Source organism: Periplaneta americana, chromosome 16, assembly GCF_040183065.1.
Source record: "Periplaneta americana isolate PAMFEO1 chromosome 16, P.americana_PAMFEO1_priV1, whole genome shotgun sequence".
Lineage (NCBI taxonomy): Eukaryota > Metazoa > Arthropoda > Insecta > Blattodea > Blattidae > Periplaneta > Periplaneta americana.
This window is the reverse complement of record NC_091132.1, coordinates 166301775-166308292: the sequence shown is the minus strand read 5'-3', so window position 1 is coordinate 166308292 and position 6518 is coordinate 166301775.

Genomic DNA, 6518 nt, shown 5'->3' with positions numbered 1-6518 from the left:
AACTACAAACGGTTGTTGCTGTGATGAGTGGTGAATCAACAGTGAAGATTAACTTGGACTTATCCCCAGCAGACATTGTGAAATTGAATTATGTACCAGTTACTTCTTGTGACGTCGAACGCTCTTTTAGTCAGTATAAATCTATCCTCAGAGACAATAGAAGAAGATTCACTTTTCAGCACTTGAAAGAAATGTTTGTAACCTATTGTTATGGTAACAGACAATAAAAATTGTGTTTTGTTGAAACTACATTGGAAGATAAGGTACGTCCATTATATTTTTTGTTTAGTTTGATTAAAATGTACCAATATTTAACGTACATAGTCATTTTTTTATAATTTTAAGTCCATATTTAATTCCATATTTTGGTAAAAATCCATATTTAATTCCATATTTTGGTAAAAATAACTACATATATATTTACATATTTCATATATTTTAGTCCATATAAATCCGTTCCCTGTTTATTAGTAACGTTTTCTCTCTCAACTCAGAATAAGTCTCGTATAAAAACTATACACGGTTTATTAGTAAGACCTATAAAATATAAGTAGCACTAAAAAGAGTTAAAAAATAGGTTCGTCTTTTACTTTGTCTTAGTTGCATTCGTATTGACACAGGACGAATTTTGTTTGCTACCTAATTGAAATTTCGTGATATGGGTGTTGAATATGGAATAATAGAATCTGCATAAACCTTACCATAAGTAGCGCCAACGTCAATCATTGTGATTTAAGCATGTCTTAATATACACTATTGTAAAAATGTGAAGCAAAGTGAACATGTAGATTTTGTATATTTTTGTTCAATATTGTGACTGAAATAGATAATGTCTGCTTTTGAAGTAATTTGACACATCACAAAATCTCTGTTCTTTTTATGCAATCACATATTGACTAAGCATTATTCCATTTAAATAATTGTGTTATTTAAAAATTATGTTTCCTTGTTGAAATGTTGAAATACTTCATAATTTTCATGCTATCTGAAATACGAACAAAATGGTAACCTTCTTAGCTAGGCTGTTTTGGGTATTAGACATTAAAAAGTGATGTAATTGCAGTGCAACAATCTCGAGTGCTTGCGACCGACCAACTAAATGTTTAAACCGACCAGTTATAAATTATCGACTGCATGCGCTCGAGCGTATCATTTCCCGGCTGCCGAGGACTGATTGGCAAGTTCGGTTGGCCATTTTCAATAAAATGCAGAGGTCTAACATACTAGTAGGAAGTGTTGATGTAGAATTTGTAACGTTGTTACATGAAAGAAATATTGATGTTAACTATGCTTAATGTAAATAAAAATTTTGCTAATGTGAAGAAATGTATTTGTCATTCAGATCACTTACAGAGACAGCTGCTGATGTGTAATGCCTCTATAGAGGGTGCTGAGATTGTAAGGTTATAATATTCTAGTATTTGAAAATAATCTTGTAGATATTGTAAGGTTAACTGGATACTGGAGTTGATGTTAGTTCATGTAATAAGAATTATGTCTGTCTAATATTCATTGCAATGAAATGTCATCTGAAATTAGGAATAAGTTTATTATAATCCAGCACTGATAAGAGATGTGAACATACATTTTATATTGTAACACTGTTACTGTCAGTAAACTTCTGTTTCCATTGCTGGTACGCATGTCTACCGATACTATTTGCTTTCATTTTATCAACTCACCTCCATTCTATCATCCTTACGCATGTAGAGATCATTCCTACCATTTACCCTCATCCTACCATTCCATCCACATCCAAGCAACAACAGAGCTAGACCTACTAGTATTGAGTTCTGATATGTGAACTAGATTTTCACTTCCTTTGCCATTGTAAACGAAATCATAAATAAGTAGCTTGTCTTTCTGTTTTATATCTATTTTCCTTTCAAACTTCATATTGCCTAAACAGGATACCTTACTTATTCCCTGTCATCTGGATGGTTTTAAATCAGATACCGTATTTATAGTATTTGTAATTTTGTTGGTTTTTGTATCGCTTATGAATGGGGAGTACGATTAAGAGAACTTGCCTTTTTTCCAATATATTATTTACACTAATACCGTCAAAATCCCCTATACCTGCTTTCACAAATTAAAGGATTTTGAGAGTAATTGATGGCGGATAGATGGGATTTTGAATCTAATAGTGATTTCAGCAAACCTTTCGCATGAAATTTAGTGACTTGAAACTGAAAGCAATATAATTCAATAGAACTCATATTTGGCTTATATTGCTGCACACAACTCGAGTGTGGAAGAATATGCCTGTAGTGGGTTTTAAATATAGAGCAAGCTTGTAATCTGTTAGAATTTGTTATTTTGCAATTTATATTGTGTACAAATTGCTATATTGTGTATGTCTTTAGCATTTTAAATATAGGGGACGCTTGTAATATATTATCATTTGTTATTTTGCGATTTATATTGTGTACAAATTGCTATGTTGTGTATTTCTTTAGCACATCTGATCAATGATTCTTTCTTTTTTATGATGACTGGGGAAGATGTAATTTTGTTAATTGTGTTCATGACTAGATTTAACACCCGTTGAATTAAATTTCTTGTACATTGCATATGACAAGCTATATTTATTTCATTGTGTAAATACATTTCCAACCTTAATCATACTTCATATTCACAGTGGAATCTAATAATCATTTTACCCATTCGTGATTTAAAAATGATGTTCAAGGTGTCTGGTATTGGTGCACGTTTCATGATATACAAAAAGAGGAGCTGACATTGATGTAGCCTATAGAGTGTAAATTGTGATGGTGCTGTAATTATTTGTGGCAGTGGAAAGTGGTTGTTTGGAAGTTGTGAGGTTCTAGGCTATATAGACAGAGAGACTGTTAATTTTAAGATGCTGATAATGCAATATTGTTGGCAGTTTTAAATGTGTATGCAAGTATTACAAAATTCTTAACACAAAGAGTCGCTATTGTTAATACATGTAATAATGGTGAAAGAACAGTTTAGTTGTGGTCAAATATGGAGTACTTTATATTGTGACATTTTCAGAAGGAAAGGTATAGTACATAGTGAGTCAAACCTAAGTTACCAGCATTCGTACCGAGCTGTGAGGTTGCTTCTTGACGTGTAGCACATTTGGATTTCCTGCCATATTGGTTGCTTTATGTAAAGTATAATTGAAATGAAGAGAACAGAAATATTTCACAGTTATGGAAATAACATTAACAGGTAGGTAGCCTGTAGTATTTGCTGAGGAATAACATGCAAGAAAAGTGTTTAGTACACTTTTGATCTTACACCTCCAGAATTCTAAGAAATAAATTTCTGTGCGGCACATCCGTTGGAAGAATATGGCAATATGGTAATAATCACGACTGTCGTTGCAAACACACGAGCCAGTAACTACATTTTGCTTCCAATGCTCAACTTATCAAATTGAATACACGATAATTTTATTTGGACACCGAGAACAGCTCATTCATTCGAACCGACGTAATGATCACAAGCAAAACATCAACTTCAATTCAATATTTAAAGAGAGATGTACATTGTAATAGACTTCAGAAACTCCCACATGTCAATATAGTTGAGCATACAATGGTTAACACACGAATACAAAAACAACCCACTTGCCCCGTCAGAAAAAGCCAATCACACCATTTGACTTCAAACTTTACGACTCAACATTCAGTAATACGTTTGTATTATAAAATAATTCTACAATATATTTATTATTGGTAAATATACTGATACACAAGTTTACACAATATTGTTTTTATACGTCATTATTAATGAAAGTTTATTGGCAATAGCACAATGCACCTATGATTTTATTGTATTAAAATTTAACTTTTGTGAGTCATCATTTCAGCAACATTTTATAGCCATGTAGGCTTGTGAATTTTAACATTTGACCTGATTATGTTTTAATAATTTGTATGATCAATATTATCACTATGCTGAATACTTACATATACTATCACTTCAGTAAGATTATTATTATTTTCAAACATGAGGCCAGATTATTTTAATTGATTTTAGATTGATATTGTAAACACTTCCTACCTGAAGTTGCCCCCATGAGTGCGAAAACGTTTGTAATGATGACACAATACGATGCAAATATGTCAAACATTGAATTAATTTGTTTTATATTATATTAGTGTTAAGCTATAAGTTTGAATAAAAAGATTTAAATTTATTGATACATAGTATTATTACATCTAGCAGCACACTAATTATAAAACCAGGCCTAAGTGGCGAAAAGAAAAACTAATTATTGCATTCATTTACCAGCACACCTGGTGGCAAAAAAGTTCAACTACGCAAAACGTATTCTCTCCCTTCCTCCCACGCTCGTCCCCCATTCTAAAACCAACCCCAGTTGTGATTTTCAAGTTGATATCAATTTGTTGTGTTTTCATCTAATGAATAGTAATTGACATGTCTTCACCTGGAGGTATGTAGTTTGCTGTTTGATTACTTCTAAAGTACCGGTAATATATTGAGGAAAAGACTTCGAAATTGCAAATAGAAACACTACATGTATTATTAGAATAAAAACCCAGTTCATAGATATATTGTTACGATTTCAGTTATATTCCAGGCACGTCCGGGCTATAATTTTAACTTCTTCTGGTACACAAATTAGTCATGTTTTAAAAACATTAATAACATTTTGCAGATATTTGCGGAAATCTGCTATATAACACTTTCTTTAGAGTGTGTGTCGCCCAGTTATTTTTACTTTCTTAACTAAAAACATAATTTTCTTTAATATCTTCTTCGGTATCTGGCTGTAATGATATTTTATTAACAATCCGGACCCAGTATGACGTAATAAGAAATTCTGACAAGAAAAAATTGAAGATAAATTGTGATTTTTGACGGAATTTATGCAGAAACAATTTAATGCCCGGAAAATCTGAATTCGGATTTAAATAAGAGGCAATTTTATTTTGTCCCTGATTTCAAAAAGAAATGGCAGGAGTCCAGCGGAAAAGAGGAAATATTTCTTCAAAGTAATAGAAATTGTCTCTGGAAACTTCGATTAGATACTCGACTACCGAGAGAGAGAAAATTCGTCGGCCACAAAAAATTTCGAAGATATTAGTGAAATAGTCAAACGTCAGAAAACTAGAAATATGCGGCTTCAACATTCTTTAGAGGAACTTTCGTATGCTGTCGAAATGAGTCGTCGTTCTGTTGGTCATTTGGAAGCTTCTAAAGTCATTAAAGATGTTACAATGACTTCACCAAACGAGCTTCAAACACGGAACTGCATACATGTAGGTAAACAGTCAAAGCACACGAGAACTTCAGCAACTGAAACGTTATCTATGTTTATTTAGGCTAATCTTATAAGAGAACAGTAGACCTACAACAAAATTAGGAAAAAGATTTGTCTCGATTTCCTTCTTACAAAAGAATTCAGTCTGCCAAAAAAGAGTGTTATCCCGAAAAAGATGCAATTATTGTCACTGAAACTTCTTCCGAAGTAAAACTACAAGCCCTATTGGATCATACACATTCACAAATTGTACAAACTAAAAAAAGATGCTTTAATATGAATCAAAAGGTTAGAAAGGGCGAATTGTACAAACTCAAAAAAGATGCTTTAATATGAATCAAGGGTTAGAAAGGGCGAATTGTACAAACTAAAAAAATATGCTTTAATATGAATCAAGGGTTAGAAAGGGCGAATTGTACAAACTCAAAAAAGATGCTTTAATATGAATCAAGGGTTACAAAGGGCGAATTGTACAAATTCAAAAAAGATGCTTTAATATGAATCAAGGGTTAGAAAGGGCGAATTGTACAAATTCAAAAAATATGCTTTAATATGAATCAAGGGTTAGAAAGGGCGAATTGTACAAATTCAAAAACGATGCTTTAATAAGAATCAAGGGTTAGAAAGGGCGTATTGTACAAATTAAAAAAAGATGCTTTAATATGAATCAAGGGTTAGAAAGGGCGAATTGTACAAATTCAAAAAAGATGCTTTAATATGAATCAAGGGTTAGAAAGGGCGAATTGTACAGATTCAAAAAAGATGCTTTAATATGAATCAAGGGTTAGAAAGGGCGTAATGTACATATTCAAAAAAGATGCTTTAATATGAATCAAGGGTTAGAAAGGGCGAATTGTACAAATTCAAAAAAGATGCTTTAATATGAATCAAGGGTTAGAAACGGCGTATTGTACAAATTCAAAAAAGATGCTTTAATATGAATCAAGGGTTACAAAGGGCGAATTGTACAAATTCAAAAAAGATGCTTTAATATGAATCAAGGGTTAGAAAGGGCGAATTGTACAAACTCAAAAAAGATGATTTAATATGAATCAAGGGTTAGAAAGGACGAATTGTACAAACTCAAAAAAGATGCTTTAATATGAATCAAGGGTTAGAAAGGGCGAATTGTACAAATTCAAAAAAGATGCTTTAATATGAATCAAGGGTTAGAAAGGGCGAATTGTACAAATTCAAAAAAGATGCTTTAATATGAATCAAGGGTTAGAAAGGGCGTATTGTACAAATTCAAAAA